This window comes from Tasmannia lanceolata, unplaced genomic scaffold, assembly GCF_043159265.1.
Source record: "Tasmannia lanceolata isolate RefF3 unplaced genomic scaffold, GAP_Taslan_0.1 ptg000003l, whole genome shotgun sequence".
Taxonomy (NCBI): Eukaryota; Viridiplantae; Streptophyta; class Magnoliopsida; order Canellales; family Winteraceae; genus Tasmannia; species Tasmannia lanceolata.
The window spans coordinates 29,644,078-29,662,778 of record NW_027518680.1 but is presented as its reverse complement, the minus strand read 5'-3'; the positions used below and the strand labels follow the sequence as shown (position 1 = coordinate 29,662,778).

The following is an 18,701-nucleotide window of genomic DNA, read 5'->3' as shown; positions in this document are numbered from 1 at the left end:
GTAGATAGCCGAAAAAAGTGACAGGGGTGCAACACGAGGACTTCCCAAGAGGTCACCCATCCTAGTACTACTCTCGCCCAAGCACGCTTAACTTCAGAGTTCTGATGGGATCCAGTGCATTTGTGCTGGTATGATCGCACCCAGCATGCCTCTCCATTGTCAAAGTAATAAAGAGTTTCCACTCGCATTGTCGTACGAAGTCCGTTTAAATGAAAGTGCGAAAAAATCCTGCTAGATGACACCGGATGGACGATCCGAGCATGTCGGGAAGCCAGATGACCGCCAGGGCTGTCATCGCGCGATGAATCTTCCCGAGTACCCCCGAATCATTATAAGAATCGCCACGATCTGACGGGCGGATCAAAAGTTATCGTCGGAACGATATTTGTGCACCAAGGGTAGCTCACGGCCAGTAAACACCTTCCGACCGGATTCATGACTCGCATCCACTAGTACACTCATCCGCTATAGCCTGTACGTCACTGAATCTAAACAAACCCCCGCTATAATTTGACCGCAAATGAAATGTCAGAACGAATTCCGTTTATCGAATCAAACGACACTATCACCCCGCCATAATAAAGACCGGACGTGTTTGAATTCACCATCCGGAAGAAAATAAAAAGATCCGAACCGAAACGTAGGAGGCGACGCACTAAACGTGCGTTTCAGTTCGCATCGATGTTCCAGAACCGAAAGATTGTTCGAAAAAAGTGGTAGACAGCCGAAAAAAGTGACAGGGGTGCAACACGAGGACTTCCCAGGAGGTCACCCATCCTGGTACTACTCTCGCCCAAGCACGCTTAACTTCGGAGTTCTGATGAGATCCAGTGCATTTGTGCTGGTATGATCGCACCCAGCATGCCTCTCCATTGTCAAAGTAATAAAGAGTTTCCACTCGCATTGTCGTACGAAGTCCGTTTAAATGAAAGTGCGAAAAAATCCTGCTAGATGACACCAGATGGACGATCCGAGCATGTCGGGAAGCCGGATGACCGCTAGGGCTGTAATCGCGCGATGGATCTTCCCGAGTACCCCCGAATCAATATAAGAATCGCGACGATCTGACGGGCGGATCAAAAGTTATCGTCGGAACGATATTTGTGCACCAAGGGTAGCTCACGGCCAGTAAACACCTTCCGACCGGATTCATGACTCGCATCCACTAGTACACTCATCCGCTATAGCCTGTACGTCACTGAATCTAAACAAACCCCCGCTATAATTTGACCGCAAATGAAATGTCAGAACGAATTCCGTTTATCAAATGAAACGACACTATCAGCCCGCCATAATAAAGACCTGACGTCTTTGAATTCACCATCCGGAAGAAAATAAAAAGATCCGAACCGAAACGTATGAGGCGACGCACTAAACGTGCGTTTCAGTTCGCATCGATGTTCCAGAACCGAAAGATTGTTCGAAAAAAGTGGTAGATAGCCGAAAAAAGTGACAGGGGTGCAACACGAGGACTTCCCAGGAGGTCACCCATCCTAGTACTACTCTCGCCCAAGCACGCTTAACTTCGGAGTTCTGATGGGATCCAGTGCATTTGTGCTGGTATGATCGCACCCAGCATGCCTCTCCATTGTCAAAGTAATAAAGAGTTTCCACTCGCATTGTCGTACGAAGTCCGTTTAAATGAAAGTGCGAAAAAATCCTGCTAGATGACACCGGATGGACGATCCGAGCATGTCGGGAAGCCAGATGACCGCCAGGGCTGTCATCGCGCGATGAATCTTCCCGAGTACCCCCGAATCATTATAAGAATCGCCACGATCTGACGGGCGGATCAAAAGTTATCGTCGGAACGATATTTGTGCACCAAGGGTAGCTCACGGCCAGTAAACACCTTCCGACCGGATTCATGACTCGCATCCACTAGTACACTCATCCGCTATAGCCTGTACGTCACTGAATCTAAACAAACCCCCGCTATAATTTGACCGCAAATGAAATGTCAGAACGAATTCCGTTTATCGAATCAAACGACACTATCACCCCGCCATAATAAAGACCGGACGTGTTTGAATTCACCATCCGGAAGAAAATAAAAAGATCCGAACCGAAACGTAGGAGGCGACGCACTAAACGTGCGTTTCAGTTCGCATCGATGTTCCAGAACCGAAAGATTGTTCGAAAAAAGTGGTAGACAGCCGAAAAAAGTGACAGGGGTGCAACACGAGGACTTCCCAGGAGGTCACCCATCCTGGTACTACTCTCGCCCAAGCACGCTTAACTTCGGAGTTCTGATGAGATCCAGTGCATTTGTGCTGGTATGATCGCACCCAGCATGCCTCTCCATTGTCAAAGTAATAAAGAGTTTCCACTCGCATTGTCGTACGAAGTCCGTTTAAATGAAAGTGCGAAAAAATCCTGCTAGATGACACCAGATGGACGATCCGAGCATGTCGGGAAGCCGGATGACCGCTAGGGCTGTAAACGCGCGATGGATCTTCCCGAGTACCCCCGAATCAATATAAGAATCGCGACGATCTGACGGGCGGATCAAAAGTTATCGTCGGAACGATATTTGTGCACCAAGGGTAGCTCACGGCCAGTAAACACCTTCCGACCGGATTCATGACTCGCATCCACTAGTACACTCATCCGCTATAGCCTGTACGTCACTGAATCTAAACAAACCCCCGCTATAATTTGACCGCAAATGAAATGTCAGAACGAATTCCGTTTATCAAATGAAACGACACTATCAGCCCGCCATAATAAAGACCTGACGTCTTTGAATTCACCATCCGGAAGAAAATAAAAAGATCCGAACCGAAACGTATGAGGCGACGCACTAAACGTGCGTTTCAGTTCGCATCGATGTTCCAGAACCGAAAGATTGTTCGAAAAAAGTGGTAGATAGCCGAAAAAAGTGACAGGGGTGCAACACGAGGACTTCCCAGGAGGTCACCCATCCTAGTACTACTCTCGCCCAAGCACGCTTAACTTCGGAGTTCTGATGGGATCCAGTGCATTTGTGCTGGTATGATCGCACCCAGCATGCCTCTCCATTGTCAAAGTAATAAAGAGTTTCCACTCGCATTGTCGTACGAAGTCCGTTTAAATGAAAGTGCGAAAAAATCCTGCTAGATGACACCGGATGGACGATCCGAGCATGTCGGGAAGCCGGATGACCGCCAGGGCTGTCATCGCGCGATTTATCTTCCCGAGTACCCCCGAATCAATATAAGAATCGCTACGATCTGACGGGCGGATCAAAAGTTATCGTCGAAACGATATTTGTGCACCAAGGGTAGCTCACGGCCAGTAAACACCTTCCGACCGGATTCATGACTCGCATCCACTAGTACACTCATCCGCTATAGCCTGTACGTCACTGAATCTAAACAAACCCCCGCTATAATTTGACCGCAAATGAAATGTCAGAACGAATTCCGTTTATCAAATGAAACGACACTATCAGCCCGCCATAATAAAGACCTGACGTCTTTGAATTCACCATCCGGAAGAAAATAAAAAGATCCGAACCGAAACGTATGAGGCGACGCACTAAACGTGCGTTTCAGTTCGCATCGATGTTCCAGAACCGAAAGATTGTTCGAAAAAAGTGGTAGATAGCCGAAAAAAGTGATTAATCTTCCCGAGTACCCCCGAATCAATATAAGAATCGCTACGATCTGACGGGCGGATCAAAAGTTATCGTCGAAACGATATTTGTGCACCAAGGGTAGCTCACGGCCAGTAAACACCTTCCGACCGGATTCATGACTCGCATCCACTAGTACACTCATCCGCTATAGCCTGTACGTCACTGAATCTAAACAAACCCCCGCTATAATTTGACCGCAAATGAAATGTCAGAACGAATTCCGTTTATCAAATGAAACGACACTATCAGCCCGCCATAATAAAGACCTGACGTCTTTGAATTCACCATCCGGAAGAAAATAAAAAGATCCGAACCGAAACGTATGAGGCGACGCACTAAACGTGCGTTTCAGTTCGCATCGATGTTCCAGAACCGAAAGATTGTTCGAAAAAAGTGGTAGATAGCCGAAAAAAGTGACAGGGGTGCAACACGAGGACTTCCCAGGAGGTCACCCATCCTAGTACTACTCTCGCCCCAGCACGCTTAACTTCGGAGTTCTGATGGGATCCAGTGCATTTGTGCTGGTATGATCGCACCCAGCATGCCTCTCCATTGTCAAAGTAATAAAGAGTTTCCACTCGCATTGTCGTACGAAGTCCGTTTAAATGAAAGTGCGAAAAAATCCTGCTAGATGACACCGGATGGACGATCCGAGCATGTCGGGAAGCCGGAAGACCGCCAGGGCTGTCATCGCGCGATGAATCTTCCCGAGTACCCCCGAATCATTATAAGAATCGCCACGATCTGACGGGCGGATCAAAAGTTATCGTCGGAACGATATTTGTGCACCAAGGGTAGCTCACGGCCAGTAAACACCTTCCGACCGGATTCATGACTCGCATCCACTAGTACACTCATCCGCTATAGCCTGTACGTCACTGAATCTAAACAAACCCCCGCTATAATTTGACCGCAAATGAAATGTCAGAACGAATTCCGTTTATCGAATCAAACGACACTATCACCCCGCCATAATAAAGACCGGACGTGTTTGAATTCACCATCCGGAAGAAAATAAAAAGATCCGAACCGAAACGTAGGAGGCGACGCACTAAACGTGCGTTTCAGTTCGCATCGATGTTCCAGAACCGAAAGATTGTTCGAAAAAAGTGGTAGATAGCCGAAAAAAGTGACAGGGGTGCAACACGAGGACTTCCCAGGAGGTCACCCATCCTAGTACTACTCTCGCCCAAGCACGCTTAACTTCGGAGTTCTGATGGGATCCAGTGCATTTGTGCTGGTATGATCGCACCCAGCATGCCTCTCCATTGTCAAAGTAATTAAGAGTTTCCACTCGCATTGTCGTACGAAGTCCGTTTAAATGAAAGTGCGAAAAAATCCTGCTAGATGACACCGGATGGACGATCCGAGGATGTCGGGAAGCCGGATGACCGCCAGGGCTGTCATCGCGCGATAGATCTTCCCGAGTACCCCCGAATCAATATAAGAATCGCCACGATCTGACGGGCGGATCAAAAGTTAACGTCGGAACGATATTTGTGCACCAAGGGTAGCTCACGGCCAGTAAACACCTTCCTACCGGATTCATGACTCGCATCCACTAGTACACTCATCCGCTATAGCCTGTACGTCACTGAATCTAAACAAACCCCCGCTATAATTTGACCGCAAATGAAATGTCAGAACGAATTCCGTTTATCGAATCAAACGACACTATCACCCCGCCATAATAAAGACCGGACGTCTTTGAATTCACCATCCGGAAGAAAATAAAAAGATCCGAACCGAAACGTAGGAGGCGACGCACTAAACGTGCGTTTCAGTTCGCATCGATGTTCCAGAACCGAAAGATTGTTCGAAAAAAGTGGTAGATAGCCGAAAAAAGTGACAGGGGTGCAACACGAGGACTTCCCAGGAGGTCACCCATCCTAGTACTACTCTCGCCCAAGCACGCTTAACTTCGGAGTTCTGATGGGATCCAGTGCATTTGTGCTGGTATGATCGCACCCAGCATGCCTTTCCATTGTCAAAGTAATAAAGAGTTTCCACTCGCATTGTCGTACGAAGTCCGTTTAAATGAAAGTGCGAAAAAATCCTGCTAGATGACACCGGATGGACGATCCGAGCATGTCGGGAAGCCGGATGACCGCCAGGGCTGTCATCGCGCGATTCATCTTCCCGAGTACCCCCGAATCAATATAAGAATCACCACGATCTGACGGGCGGATCAAAAGTTATCGTCGGAACGATATTTGTGCACCAAGGGTAGCTCACGGCCAGTAAACACCTTCCGACCGGATTCATGACTCGCATCCACTAGTACACTCATCCGCTATAGCCTGTACGTCACTGAATCTAAACAAACCCCCGCTATAATTTGACCGCAAATGAAATGTCAGAACGAATTCCGTTTATCGAATCAAACGACACTATCACCCCACCATAATAAAGACCGGACGTCTTTGAATTCACCATCCGGAAGAAAATAAAAAGATCCGAACCGAAACGTAGGAGGCGACGCACTAAACGTGCGTTTCAGTTCGCATCGATGTTCCAGAACTGAAAGATTGTTCGAAAAAAGTGGTAGATAGCCGAAAAAAGTGACAGGGGTGCAACACGAGGACTTCCCAGGAGGTCACCCATCCTAGTACTACTCTCGCCCAAGCACGCTTAACTTCGGAGTTCTGATGGGATCCAGTGCATTTGTGCTGGTATGATCGCACCCAGCATGCCTCTCCATTGTCAAAGTAATAAAGAGTTTCCACTCGCATTGTCGTACGAAGTCCGTTTAAATGAAAGTGCGAAAAAATCCTGCTAGATGACACCGGATGGACGATCCGAGCATGTCGGGAAACCGGATGACCGCCAGGGTTGTCATCGCGCGTTGAATCTTCCCGAGTACCCCCGAATCAATATAAGAATCGCCACGATCTGACGGGCGGATCAAAAGTTATCGTCGGAACGATATTTGTGCACCAAGGGTAGCTCACGGCCAGTAAACACCTTCCGACCGGATTCATGACTCGCATCCACTAGTACACTCATCCGCTATAGCCTGTACGTCACTGAATCTAAACAAACCCCCGCTATAATTTGACCGCAAATGAAATGTCAGAACAAATTCCGTTTATCGAATCAAACGACACTATCACCCCGCCATAATAAAGACCGGACGTGTTTGAATTCACCATCCGGAAGAAAATAAAAAGATCCGAACCGAAACGTAGGAGGCGACGCACTAAACGTGCGTTTCAGTTCGCATCAATGTTCCAGAACCGAAAGATTGTTCGAAAAAAGTGGTAGATAGCCGAAAAAAGTGACAGGGGTGCAACACGAGGACTTCCCATGAGGTCACCCATCCTAGTACTACTCTCGCCCAAGCACGCTTAACTTCGGAGTTCTGATGGGATCCAGTGCATTTGTGCTGGTATGATCGCACCCAGCATGCCTCTCCATTGTCAAATTAATAAAGAGTTTCCACTCGCATTGTCGTACGAAGTCCGTTTAAATGAAAGTGCGAAAAAATCCTGCTAGATGACACCGGATGGACGATCCGAGCATGTCGGGAAGCCGGATGACCGCCAGGGCTGTCATCGCGCGATGAATCTTCCCGAGTACCCCCGAATCAATATAAGAATCGCCACGATCTGACGGGCGGATCAAAAGTTATCGTCGGAACGATATTTGTGCACCAAGGGTAGCTCACGGCCAGTAAACACCTTCCGACCGGATTCATGACTCGCATCCACTAGTACACTCATCCGCTATAGCCTGTACGTCACTGAATCTAAACAAACCCCCGCTATAATTTGACCGCAAATGAAATGTCAGAACGAATTCCGTTTATCGAATCAAACGACACTATCACCCCGCCATAATAAAGACCGGACGTCTTTGAATTCACCATCCGGAAGAAAATAAAAAGATCCGAACCGAAACGTAGGAGGCGACGCACTAAACGTGCGTTTCAGTTCGCATCGATGTTCCAGAACCGAAAGATTGTTCGAAAAAAGTGGTAGATAGCCGAAAAAAGTGACAGGGGTGCAACACGAGGACTTCCCAGGAGGTCACCCATCCTAGTACTACTCTCGCCCAAGCACGCTTAACTTCAGAGTTCTGATGGGATCCAGTGCATTTGTGCTGGTATGATCGCACCCAGCATGCCTCTCCATTGTCAAAGTAATAAAGAGTTTCCACTCGCATTGTCGTACGAAGTCCGTTTAAATGAAAGTGCGAAAAAATCCTGCTAGATGACACCGGATGGACGATCCGAGCATGTCGGGAAGCCGGATGACCGCCAGGGCTGTCATCGCGCGATGAATCTTCCCGAGTACCCCCGAATCAATATAAGAATCGCCACGATCTGACGGGCGGATCAAAAGTTATCGTCGGAACGATATTTGTGCACCAAGGGTAGCTCACGGCCAGTAAACACCTTCCGACCGGATTCATGACTCGCATCCACTAGTACACTCATCCGCTATAGCCTGTACGTCACTGAATCTAAACAAACCCCCGCTATAATTTGACTGCAAATGAAATGTCAGAACGAATTCCGTTTATCGCATCAAACGACACTATCACCCCGCCATAATAAAGACCGGACGTCTTTGAATTCACCATCCGGAAGAAAATAAAAAGATCCGAACCGAAACGTAGGAGGCGACGCACTAAACGTGCGTTTCAGTTCGCATCGATGTTCCAGAACCGAAAGATTGTTCGAAAAAAGTGGTAGATAGCCGAAAAAAGTGACAGGGGTGCAACACGAGGACTTCCCAGGAGGTCACCCATCCTAGTACTACTCTCGCCCAAGCACGCTTAACTTCGGAGTTCTGATGGGATCCAGTGCATTTGTGCTGGTATGATCGCACCCAGCATGCCTCTCCATTGTCAAAGTAATTAAGAGTTTCCACTCGCATTGTCGTACGAAGTCCGTTTAAATGAAAGTGCGAAAAAATCCTGCTAGATGACACCGGATGGACGATCCGAGCATGTCGGGAAGCCGGATGACCGCCAGGGCTGTCATCGCGCGATTAATCTTCCCGAGTACCCCCGAATCAATATAAGAATCGCTACGATCTGACGGGCGGATCAAAAGTTATCGTCGAAACGATATTTGTGCACCAAGGGTAGCTCACGGCCAGTAAACACCTTCCGACCGGATTCATGACTCGCATCCACTAGTACACTCATCCGCTATAGCCTGTACGTCACTGAATCTAAACAAACCCCCGCTATAATTTGACCGCAAATGAAATGTCAGAACGAATTCCGTTTATCAAATGAAACGACACTATCAGCCCGCCATAATAAAGACCTGACGTCTTTGAATTCACCATCCGGAAGAAAATAAAAAGATCCGAACCGAAACGTATGAGGCGACGCACTAAACGTGCGTTTCAGTTCGCATCGATGTTCCAGAACCGAAAGATTGTTCGAAAAAAGTGGTAGATAGCCGAAAAAAGTGACACGGGTGCAACACGAGGACTTCCCAGGAGGTCACCCATCCTAGTACTACTCTCGCCCCAGCACGCTTAACTTCGGAGTTCTGATGGGATCCAGTGCATTTGTGCTGGTATGATCGCACCCAGCATGCCTCTCCATTGTCAAAGTAATAAAGAGTTTCCACTCGCATTGTCGTACGAAGTCCGTTTAAATGAAAGTGCGAAAAAATCCTGCTAGATGACACCGGATGGACGATCCGAGCATGTCGGGAAGCCGGAAGACCGCCAGGGCTGTCATCGCGCGATGAATCTTCCCGAGTACCCCCGAATCATTATAAGAATCGCCACGATCTGACGGGCGGATCAAAAGTTATCGTCGGAACGATATTTGTGCACCAAGGGTAGCTCACGGCCAGTAAACACCTTCCGACCGGATTCATGACTCGCATCCACTAGTACACTCATCCGCTATAGCCTGTACGTCACTGAATCTAAACAAACCCCCGCTATAATTTGACCGCAAATGAAATGTCAGAACGAATTCCGTTTATCGAATCAAACGACACTATCACCCCGCCATAATAAAGACCGGACGTGTTTGAATTCACCATCCGGAAGAAAATAAAAAGATCCGAACCGAAACGTAGGAGGCGACGCACTAAACGTGCGTTTCAGTTCGCATCGATGTTCCAGAACCGAAAGATTGTTCGAAAAAAGTGGTAGATAGCCGAAAAAAGTGACAGGGGTGCAACACGAGGACTTCCCAGGAGGTCACCCATCCTAGTACTACTCTCGCCCAAGCACGCTTAACTTCGGAGTTCTGATGGGATCCAGTGCATTTGTGCTGGTATGATCGCACCCAGCATGCCTCTCCATTGTCAAAGTAATTAAGAGTTTCCACTCGCATTGTCGTACGAAGTCCGTTTAAATGAAAGTGCGAAAAAATCCTGCTAGATGACACCGGATGGACGATCCGAGGATGTCGGGAAGCCGGATGACCGCCAGGGCTGTCATCGCGCGATAGATCTTCCCGAGTACCCCCGAATCAATATAAGAATCGCCACGATCTGACGGGCGGATCAAAAGTTAACGTCGGAACGATATTTGTGCACCAAGGGTAGCTCACGGCCAGTAAACACCTTCCTACCGGATTCATGACTCGCATCCACTAGTACACTCATCCGCTATAGCCTGTACGTCACTGAATCTAAACAAACCCCCGCTATAATTTGACCGCAAATGAAATGTCAGAACGAATTCCGTTTATCGAATCAAACGACACTATCACCCCGCCATAATAAAGACCGGACGTCTTTGAATTCACCATCCGGAAGAAAATAAAAAGATCCGAACCGAAACGTAGGAGGCGACGCACTAAACGTGCGTTTCAGTTCGCATCGATGTTCCAGAACCGAAAGATTGTTCGAAAAAAGTGGTAGATAGCCGAAAAAAGTGACAGGGGTGCAACACGAGGACTTCCCAGGAGGTCACCCATCCTAGTACTACTCTCGCCCAAGCACGCTTAACTTCGGAGTTCTGATGGGATCCAGTGCATTTGTGCTGGTATGATCGCACCCAGCATGCCTTTCCATTGTCAAAGTAATAAAGAGTTTCCACTCGCATTGTCGTACGAAGTCCGTTTAAATGAAAGTGCGAAAAAATCCTGCTAGATGACACCGGATGGACGATCCGAGCATGTCGGGAAGCCGGATGACCGCCAGGGCTGTCATCGCGCGATTCATCTTCCCGAGTACCCCCGAATCAATATAAGAATCACCACGATCTGACGGGCGGATCAAAAGTTATCGTCGGAACGATATTTGTGCACCAAGGGTAGCTCACGGCCAGTAAACACCTTCCGACCGGATTCATGACTCGCATCCACTAGTACACTCATCCGCTATAGCCTGTACGTCACTGAATCTAAACAAACCCCCGCTATAATTTGACCGCAAATGAAATGTCAGAACGAATTCCGTTTATCGAATCAAACGACACTATCACCCCACCATAATAAAGACCGGACGTCTTTGAATTCACCATCCGGAAGAAAATAAAAAGATCCGAACCGAAACGTAGGAGGCGACGCACTAAACGTGCGTTTCAGTTCGCATCGATGTTCCAGAACTGAAAGATTGTTCGAAAAAAGTGGTAGATAGCCGAAAAAAGTGACAGGGGTGCAACACGAGGACTTCCCAGGAGGTCACCCATCCTAGTACTACTCTCGCCCAAGCACGCTTAACTTCGGAGTTCTGATGGGATCCAGTGCATTTGTGCTGGTATGATCGCACCCAGCATGCCTCTCCATTGTCAAAGTAATAAAGAGTTTCCACTCGCATTGTCGTACGAAGTCCGTTTAAATGAAAGTGCGAAAAAATCCTGCTAGATGACACCGGATGGACGATCCGAGCATGTCGGGAAACCGGATGACCGCCAGGGTTGTCATCGCGCGTTGAATCTTCCCGAGTACCCCCGAATCAATATAAGAATCGCCACGATCTGACGGGCGGATCAAAAGTTATCGTCGGAACGATATTTGTGCACCAAGGGTAGCTCACGGCCAGTAAACACCTTCCGACCGGATTCATGACTCGCATCCACTAGTACACTCATCCGCTATAGCCTGTACGTCACTGAATCTAAACAAACCCCCGCTATAATTTGACCGCAAATGAAATGTCAGAACGAATTCCGTTTATCGAATCAAACGACACTATCACCCCGCCATAATAAAGACCGGACGTGTTTGAATTCACCATCCGGAAGAAAATAAAAAGATCCGAACCGAAACGTAGGAGGCGACGCACTAAACGTGCGTTTCAGTTCGCATCGATGTTCCAGAACCGAAAGATTGTTCGAAAAAAGTGGTAGATAGCCGAAAAAAGTGACAGGGGTGCAACACGAGGACTTCCCATGAGGTCACCCATCCTAGTACTACTCTCGCCCAAGCACGCTTAACTTCGGAGTTCTGATGGGATCCAGTGCATTTGTGCTGGTATGATCGCACCCAGCATGCCTCTCCATTGTCAAATTAATAAAGAGTTTCCACTCGCATTGTCGTACGAAGTCCGTTTAAATGAAAGTGCGAAAAAATCCTGCTAGATGACACCGGATGGACGATCCGAGCATGTCGGGAAGCCGGATGACCGCCAGGGCTGTCATCGCGCGATGAATCTTCCCGAGTACCCCCGAATCAATATAAGAATCGCCACGATCTGACGGGCGGATCAAAAGTTATCGTCGGAACGATATTTGTGCACCAAGGGTAGCTCACGGCCAGTAAACACCTTCCGACCGGATTCATGACTCGCATCCACTAGTACACTCATCCGCTATAGCCTGTACGTCACTGAATCTAAACAAACCCCCGCTATAATTTGACCGCAAATGAAATGTCAGAACGAATTCCGTTTATCGAATCAAACGACACTATCACCCCGCCATAATAAAGACCGGACGTCTTTGAATTCACCATCCGGAAGAAAATAAAAAGATCCGAACCGAAACGTAGGAGGCGACGCACTAAACGTGCGTTTCAGTTCGCATCGATGTTCCAGAACCGAAAGATTGTTCGAAAAAAGTGGTAGATAGCCGAAAAAAGTGACAGGGGTGCAACACGAGGACTTCCCAGGAGGTCACCCATCCTAGTACTACTCTCGCCCAAGCACGCTTAACTTCAGAGTTTTGATGGGATCCAGTGCATTTGTGCTGGTATGATCGCACCCAGCATGCCTCTCCATTGTCAAAGTAATAAAGAGTTTCCACTCGCATTGTCGTACGAAGTCCGTTTAAATGAAAGTGCGAAAAAATCCTGCTAGATGACACCGGATGGACGATCCGAGCATGTCGGGAAGCCGGATGACCGCCAGGGCTGTCATCGCGCGATGAATCTTCCCGAGTACCCCCGAATCAATATAAGAATCGCCACGATCTGACGGGCGGATCAAAAGTTATCGTCGGAACGATATTTGTGCACCAAGGGTAGCTCACGGCCAGTAAACACCTTCCGACCGGATTCATGACTCGCATCCACTAGTACACTCATCCGCTATAGCCTGTACGTCACTGAATCTAAACAAACCCCCGCTATAATTTGACTGCAAATGAAATGTCAGAACGAATTACGTTTATCGAATCAAACGACACTATCACCCCGCCATAATAAAGACCGGACGTCTTTGAATTCACCATCCGGAAGAAAATAAAAAGATCCGAACCGAAACGTAGGAGGCGACGCACTAAACGTGCGTTTCAGTTCGCATCGATGTTCTAGAACCGAAAGATTGTTCGAAAAAAGTGGTAGATAGCCGAAAAAAGTGACAGGGGTGCAACACGAGGACTTCCCAGGAGGTCACCCATCCTAGTACTACTCTCGCCCAAGCACGCTTAACTTCGGAGTTCTGATGGGATCCAGTGCATTTGTGCTGGTATGATCGCACCCAGCATGCCTCTCCATTGTCAAAGTAATTAAGAGTTTCCACTCGCATTGTCGTACGAAGTCCGTTTAAATGAAAGTGCGAAAAAATCCTGCTAGATGACACCGGATGGACGATCCGAGCATGTCGGGAAGCCGGATGACCGCCAGGGCTGTCATCGCGCGATGGATCTTCCCGAGTACCCCCGAATCAATATAAGAATCGCGACGATCTGACGGGCGGATCAAAAGTTATCGTCGGAACGATATTTGTGCACCAAGGGTAGCTCACGGCCAGTAAACACCTTCCGACCGGATTCATGACTCGCATCCACTAGTACACTCATCCGCTATAGCCTGTACGTCACTGAATCTAAACAAACCCCCGCTATAATTTGACCGCAAATGAAATGTCAGAACGAATTCCGTTTATCGAATCAAACGACACTATCACCCCGCCATAATAAAGACCGGACGTCTTTGAATTCACCATCCGGAAGAAAATAAAAAGATCCGAACCGAAACGTAGGAGGCGACGCACTAAACGTGCGTTTCAGTTCGCATCGATGTTCCAGAACCGAAAGATTGTTCGAAAAAAGTGGTAGATAGCCGAAAAAAGTGACAGGGGTGCAACACGAGGACTTCCCAGGAGGTCACCCATCCTAGTACTACTCTCGCCCAAGCACGCTTAACTTCGGAGTTCTGATGGGATCCAGTGCATTTGTGCTGGTATGATCGCACCCAGCATGCCTCTCCATTGTCAAAGTAATAAAGAGTTTCCACTCGCATTGTCGTACGAAGTCCGTTTAAATGAAAGTGCGAAAAAATCCTGCTAGATGACACCGGATGGACGATCCGAGCATGTCGGGAAGCCGGATGACCGCCAGGGCTGTCATCGCGCGTTGAATCTTCCCGAGTACCCCCGAATCAATATAAGAATCGCCACAATCTGACGGGCGGATCAAAAGTTATCGTCGGAACGATATTTGTGCACCAAGGGTAGCTCACGGCCAGTAAACACCTTCCGACCGGATTCATGACTCGCATCCACTAGTACACTCATCCGCTATAGCATGTACGTCACTGAATCTAAACAAACCCCCGCTATAATTTGACCGCAAATGAAATGTCAGAACGAATTCCGTTTATCGAATCAAACGACACTATCACCCCGCCATAATAAAGACCGGACGCGTTTGAATTCACCATCCGGAAGAAAATAAAAAGATCCGAACCGAAACGTAGGAGGCGACGCACTAAACGTGCGTTTCAGTTCGCATCGATGTTCCAGAACCGAAAGATTGTTCGAAAAAAGTGGTAGATAGCCGAAAAAAGTGACAGGGGTGCAACACGAGGACTTCCCAGGAGGTCACCCATCCTAGTACTACTCTCGCCCAAGCACGCTTAACTTCGGAGTTCTGATGGGATCCAGTGCATTTGTGCTGGTATGATCGCACCCAGCATGCCTCTCCATTGTCAAAGTAATAACGAGTTTCCACTCGCATTGTCGTACGAAGTCCGTTTAAATGAAAGTGCGAAAAAATCCTGCTAGATGACACCGGATGGACGATCCGAGCATGTCGGGAAGCCGGATGACCGCCAGGGCTGTCATCGCGCGATGAATCTTCCCGAGTACCCCCGAATCAATATAAGAATCGCCACGATCTGACGGGCGAATCAAAAGTTATCGTCGGAACGATATTTGTGCACCAAGGGTAGCTCACGGCCAGTAAACACCTTCCGACCGGATTCATGACTCGCATCCACTAGTACACTCATCCGCTATAGCCTGTACGTCACTGAATCTAAACAAACCCCCGCTATAATTTGACCGCAAATGAAATGTCAGAACGAATTCCGTTTATCGAATCAAACGACACTATCACCCCGCCATAATAAAGACCGGACGTCTTTGAATTCACCATCCGGAAGAAAATAAAAAGATCCGAACCGAAACGTAGGAGGCGACGCACTAAACGTGCGTTTCAGTTCGCATCGATGTTCCAGAACCGAAAGATTGTTCGAAAAAAGTGGTAGATAGCCGAAAAAAGTGACAGGGGTGCAACACGAGGAATTCCTAGGAGGTCACCCATCCTAGTACTACTCTCGCCCAAGCACGCTTAACTTCGGAGTTCTGATGGGATCCAGTGCATTTGTGCTGGTATGATCGCACCCAGCATGCCTCTCCATTGTCAAAGTAATTAAGAGTTTCCACTCGCATTGTCGTACGAAGTCCGTTTAAACGAAAGTGCGAAAAAATCCTGCTAGATGACACCGGATGGACGATCCGAGCATGTCGGGAAGCCGGATGACCGCCAGGGCTGTCATCGCGCGATGAATCTTCCCGAGTACCCCCGAATCAATATAAGAATCGCCACGATCTGACGGGCGGATCAAAAGTTATCGTCGGAACGATATTTGTGCACCAAGGGTAGCTCACGGCCAGTAAACACCTTCCGACCGGATTCATGACTCGCATCCACTAGTACACTCATCCGCTATAGCCTGTACGTCACTGAATCTAAACAAACCCCCGCTATAATTTGACCGCAAATGAAATGTCAGAACGAATTCCGTTTATCGAATCAAACGACACTATCACCCCGCCATAATAAAGACCGGACGTCTTTGAATTCACCATCCGGAAGAAAATAAAAAGATCCGAACCGAAACGTAGGAGGCGACGCACTAAACGTGCGTTTCAGTTCGCATCGATGTTCCAGAACCGAAAGATTGTTCGAAAAAAGTGGTAGATAGCCGAAAAAAGTGACAGGGGTGCAACACGAGGAATTCCTAGGAGGTCACCCATCCTAGTACTACTCTCGCCCAAGCACGCTTAACTTCGGAGTTCTGATGGGATCCAGTGCATTTGTGCTGGTATGATCGCACCCAGCATGCCTCTCCATTGTCAAAGTAATTAAGAGTTTCCACTCGCATTGTCGTACGAAGTCCGTTTAAATGAAAGTGCGAAAAAATCCTGCTAGATGACACCGGATGGACGATCCGAGCATGTCGGGAAGCCGGATGACCGCCAGGGCTGTCATTGCGCGATGGATCTTCCCGAGTACCCCCGAATCAATATAAGAATCGCGACGATCTGACGGGCGGATCAAAAGTTATCGTCGGAACGATATTTGTGCACCAAGGGTAGCTCACGGCCAGTAAACACCTTCCGACCGGATTCATGACTCGCATCCACTAGTACACTCATCCGCTATAGCCTGTACGTCACTGAATCTAAACAAACCCCCGCTATAATTTGACCGCAAATGAAATGTCAGAACGAATTCCGTTTATCGAATCAAACGACACTATCACCCTGCCATAATAAAGACCGGACGTGTTTGAATTCACCATCCGGAAGAAAATAAAAAGATCCGAACCGAAACGTAGGAGGCGACGCACTAAACGTGCGTTTCAGTTCGCATCGATGTTCCAGAACCGAAAGATTGTTCGAAAAAAGTGGTAGATAGCCGAAAAAAGTGACAGGGGTGCAACACGAGGACTTCCCAGGAGGTCACCCATCCTAGTACTACTCTCGCCCAAGCACGCTTAACTTCGGAGTTCTGATGGGATCCAGTGCATTTGTGCTGGTATGATCGCACCCAGCATGCCTCTCCATTGTCAAAGTAATAAAGAGTTTCCACTCGCATTGTCGTACGAAGTCCGTTTAAATGAAAGTGCGAAAAAATCCTGCTAGATGACACCGGATGGACGATCCGAGCATGTCGGGAAGCCGGATGACCGCCAGGGCTGTCATCGCGCGATGAATCTTCCCGAGTACCCCCGAATCAATATAAGAATCGCCACGATCTGACGGGCGGATCAAAAGTTATCGTCGGAACGATATTTGTGCACCAAGGGTAGCTCACGGCCAGTAAACACCTTCCGACCGGATTCATGACTCGCATCCACTAGTACACTCATCCGCTATAGCCTGTACGTCACTGAATCTAAACAAACCCCCGCTATAATTTGACCGCAAATGAAATGTCAGAACGAATTCCGTTTATCGAATCAAACGACACTATCACCCCGCCATAATAAAGACCGGACGTCTTTGAATTCACCATCCGGAAGAAAATAAAAAGATCCGAACCGAAACGTAGGAGGCGACGCACTAAACGTGCGTTTCAGTTCGCATCGATGTTCCAGAACCGAAAGATTGTTCGAAAAAAGTGGTAGATAGCCGAAAAAAGTGACAGGGGTGCAACACGAGGACTTCCCAGGAGGTCACCCATCCTAGTACTACTCTCGCCCAAGCACGCTTAACTTCGGAGTTCTGATGGGATCCAGTGCATTTGTGCTGGTATGATCGCACCCAGCATGCCTCTCCATTGTCAAAGTAATTAAGAGTTTCCACTCGCATTGTCGTACGAAGTCCGTTTAAATGAAAGTGCGAAAAAATCCTGCTAGATGACACCGGATGGACGATCCGAGCATGTCGGGAAGCCGGATGACCGCCAGGGCTGTCATCGCGCGATGGATCTTCCCGAGTACCCCCGAATCAATATAAGAATCGCGACGATCTGACGGGCGGATCAAAAGTTATCGTCGGAACGATATTTGTGCACCAAGGGTAGCTCACGGCCAGTAAACACCTTCCGACCGGATTCATGACTCGCATCCACTAGTACACTCATCCGCTATAGCCTGTACGTCACTGAATCTAAACAAACCCCCGCTATAATTTGACCGCAAATGAAATGTCAGAACGAATTCCGTTTATCGAATCAAACGACACTATCACCCCGCCATAATAAAGACCGGACGTCTTTGAATTCACCATCCGGAAGAAAATAAAAAGATCCGAACCGAAACGTAGGAGGCGACGCACTAAACGTGCGTTTCAGTTCGCATCGATGTTCCAGAACCGAAAGATTGTTCGAAAAAAGTGGTAGATAGCCGAAAAAAGTGACAGGGGTGCAACACGAGGACTTCCCAGGAGGTCACCCATCCTAGTACTGCTCTCGCCCAAGCACGCTTAACTTCGGAGTTCTGATGGGATCCAGTGCATTTGTGCTGGTATGATCGCACCCAGCATGCCTCTCCATTGTCAAAGTAATAAAGAGTTTCCACTCGCATTGTCGTACGAAGTCCGTTTAAATGAAAGTGCGAAAAAATCCTGCTAGATGACACCGGATGGACGATCCGAGCATGTCGGGAAGCCGGATGACCGCCAGGGCTGTCATCGCGCGTTGAATCTTCCCGAGTACCCCCGAATCAATATAAGAATCGCCACAATCTGACGGGCGGATCAAAA

At 48.1% G+C, this 18,701-nt stretch overlaps 26 non-coding genes across 26 annotated transcripts; all 26 read right to left on the bottom strand.

Moving 5' to 3' along the window:
• Window positions 1-23: 23 nt before the first annotated feature.
• Window positions 24-142, bottom strand: LOC143873661 (5S ribosomal RNA). The gene has a single exon (XR_013248364.1). It is a non-coding gene; the product is annotated as a 5S ribosomal RNA (ribosomal RNA).
• Window positions 143-739: 597 nt separating this feature from the next.
• LOC143873322 (5S ribosomal RNA) lies at window positions 740-858 on the bottom strand. Its single transcript, XR_013248036.1, has one exon. It is a non-coding gene; the product is annotated as a 5S ribosomal RNA (ribosomal RNA).
• Window positions 859-1,455: 597 nt separating this feature from the next.
• LOC143870861 (5S ribosomal RNA) lies at window positions 1,456-1,574 on the bottom strand. The gene has a single exon (XR_013245642.1). It is a non-coding gene; the product is annotated as a 5S ribosomal RNA (ribosomal RNA).
• Window positions 1,575-2,171: 597 nt separating this feature from the next.
• Window positions 2,172-2,290, bottom strand: LOC143873320 (5S ribosomal RNA). Its single transcript, XR_013248035.1, has one exon. It is a non-coding gene; the product is annotated as a 5S ribosomal RNA (ribosomal RNA).
• A 597-nt stretch (window positions 2,291-2,887) lies between these two features.
• LOC143870860 (5S ribosomal RNA) lies at window positions 2,888-3,006 on the bottom strand. Its single transcript, XR_013245641.1, has one exon. It is a non-coding gene; the product is annotated as a 5S ribosomal RNA (ribosomal RNA).
• Window positions 3,007-4,038: 1,032 nt separating this feature from the next.
• On the bottom strand, window positions 4,039-4,157 carry LOC143873170 (5S ribosomal RNA). The gene has a single exon (XR_013247892.1). It is a non-coding gene; the product is annotated as a 5S ribosomal RNA (ribosomal RNA).
• Window positions 4,158-4,754: 597 nt separating this feature from the next.
• On the bottom strand, window positions 4,755-4,873 carry LOC143870859 (5S ribosomal RNA). Its single transcript, XR_013245640.1, has one exon. It is a non-coding gene; the product is annotated as a 5S ribosomal RNA (ribosomal RNA).
• Window positions 4,874-5,470: 597 nt separating this feature from the next.
• LOC143870858 (5S ribosomal RNA) lies at window positions 5,471-5,589 on the bottom strand. Its single transcript, XR_013245639.1, has one exon. It is a non-coding gene; the product is annotated as a 5S ribosomal RNA (ribosomal RNA).
• Window positions 5,590-6,186: 597 nt separating this feature from the next.
• LOC143870857 (5S ribosomal RNA) lies at window positions 6,187-6,305 on the bottom strand. The gene has a single exon (XR_013245638.1). It is a non-coding gene; the product is annotated as a 5S ribosomal RNA (ribosomal RNA).
• Window positions 6,306-6,902: 597 nt separating this feature from the next.
• Window positions 6,903-7,021, bottom strand: LOC143872992 (5S ribosomal RNA). The gene has a single exon (XR_013247715.1). It is a non-coding gene; the product is annotated as a 5S ribosomal RNA (ribosomal RNA).
• A 597-nt stretch (window positions 7,022-7,618) lies between these two features.
• Window positions 7,619-7,737, bottom strand: LOC143873376 (5S ribosomal RNA). Its single transcript, XR_013248087.1, has one exon. It is a non-coding gene; the product is annotated as a 5S ribosomal RNA (ribosomal RNA).
• Window positions 7,738-8,334: 597 nt separating this feature from the next.
• LOC143870856 (5S ribosomal RNA) lies at window positions 8,335-8,453 on the bottom strand. Its single transcript, XR_013245637.1, has one exon. It is a non-coding gene; the product is annotated as a 5S ribosomal RNA (ribosomal RNA).
• Window positions 8,454-9,050: 597 nt separating this feature from the next.
• LOC143873722 (5S ribosomal RNA) lies at window positions 9,051-9,169 on the bottom strand. Its single transcript, XR_013248424.1, has one exon. It is a non-coding gene; the product is annotated as a 5S ribosomal RNA (ribosomal RNA).
• Window positions 9,170-9,766: 597 nt separating this feature from the next.
• On the bottom strand, window positions 9,767-9,885 carry LOC143870855 (5S ribosomal RNA). The gene has a single exon (XR_013245636.1). It is a non-coding gene; the product is annotated as a 5S ribosomal RNA (ribosomal RNA).
• A 597-nt stretch (window positions 9,886-10,482) lies between these two features.
• On the bottom strand, window positions 10,483-10,601 carry LOC143870853 (5S ribosomal RNA). Its single transcript, XR_013245635.1, has one exon. It is a non-coding gene; the product is annotated as a 5S ribosomal RNA (ribosomal RNA).
• Window positions 10,602-11,198: 597 nt separating this feature from the next.
• Window positions 11,199-11,317, bottom strand: LOC143870851 (5S ribosomal RNA). The gene has a single exon (XR_013245633.1). It is a non-coding gene; the product is annotated as a 5S ribosomal RNA (ribosomal RNA).
• A 597-nt stretch (window positions 11,318-11,914) lies between these two features.
• On the bottom strand, window positions 11,915-12,033 carry LOC143872991 (5S ribosomal RNA). Its single transcript, XR_013247714.1, has one exon. It is a non-coding gene; the product is annotated as a 5S ribosomal RNA (ribosomal RNA).
• Window positions 12,034-12,630: 597 nt separating this feature from the next.
• Window positions 12,631-12,749, bottom strand: LOC143874646 (5S ribosomal RNA). Its single transcript, XR_013249319.1, has one exon. It is a non-coding gene; the product is annotated as a 5S ribosomal RNA (ribosomal RNA).
• Window positions 12,750-13,346: 597 nt separating this feature from the next.
• Window positions 13,347-13,465, bottom strand: LOC143870850 (5S ribosomal RNA). Its single transcript, XR_013245632.1, has one exon. It is a non-coding gene; the product is annotated as a 5S ribosomal RNA (ribosomal RNA).
• Window positions 13,466-14,062: 597 nt separating this feature from the next.
• On the bottom strand, window positions 14,063-14,181 carry LOC143870849 (5S ribosomal RNA). The gene has a single exon (XR_013245631.1). It is a non-coding gene; the product is annotated as a 5S ribosomal RNA (ribosomal RNA).
• A 597-nt stretch (window positions 14,182-14,778) lies between these two features.
• Window positions 14,779-14,897, bottom strand: LOC143870848 (5S ribosomal RNA). Its single transcript, XR_013245630.1, has one exon. It is a non-coding gene; the product is annotated as a 5S ribosomal RNA (ribosomal RNA).
• Window positions 14,898-15,494: 597 nt separating this feature from the next.
• LOC143873365 (5S ribosomal RNA) lies at window positions 15,495-15,613 on the bottom strand. Its single transcript, XR_013248077.1, has one exon. It is a non-coding gene; the product is annotated as a 5S ribosomal RNA (ribosomal RNA).
• A 597-nt stretch (window positions 15,614-16,210) lies between these two features.
• LOC143873364 (5S ribosomal RNA) lies at window positions 16,211-16,329 on the bottom strand. The gene has a single exon (XR_013248076.1). It is a non-coding gene; the product is annotated as a 5S ribosomal RNA (ribosomal RNA).
• A 597-nt stretch (window positions 16,330-16,926) lies between these two features.
• On the bottom strand, window positions 16,927-17,045 carry LOC143870847 (5S ribosomal RNA). Its single transcript, XR_013245629.1, has one exon. It is a non-coding gene; the product is annotated as a 5S ribosomal RNA (ribosomal RNA).
• Window positions 17,046-17,642: 597 nt separating this feature from the next.
• Window positions 17,643-17,761, bottom strand: LOC143870846 (5S ribosomal RNA). Its single transcript, XR_013245628.1, has one exon. It is a non-coding gene; the product is annotated as a 5S ribosomal RNA (ribosomal RNA).
• A 597-nt stretch (window positions 17,762-18,358) lies between these two features.
• LOC143873205 (5S ribosomal RNA) lies at window positions 18,359-18,477 on the bottom strand. Its single transcript, XR_013247925.1, has one exon. It is a non-coding gene; the product is annotated as a 5S ribosomal RNA (ribosomal RNA).
• Between the last annotated feature and the right edge of the window lie 224 nt (window positions 18,478-18,701).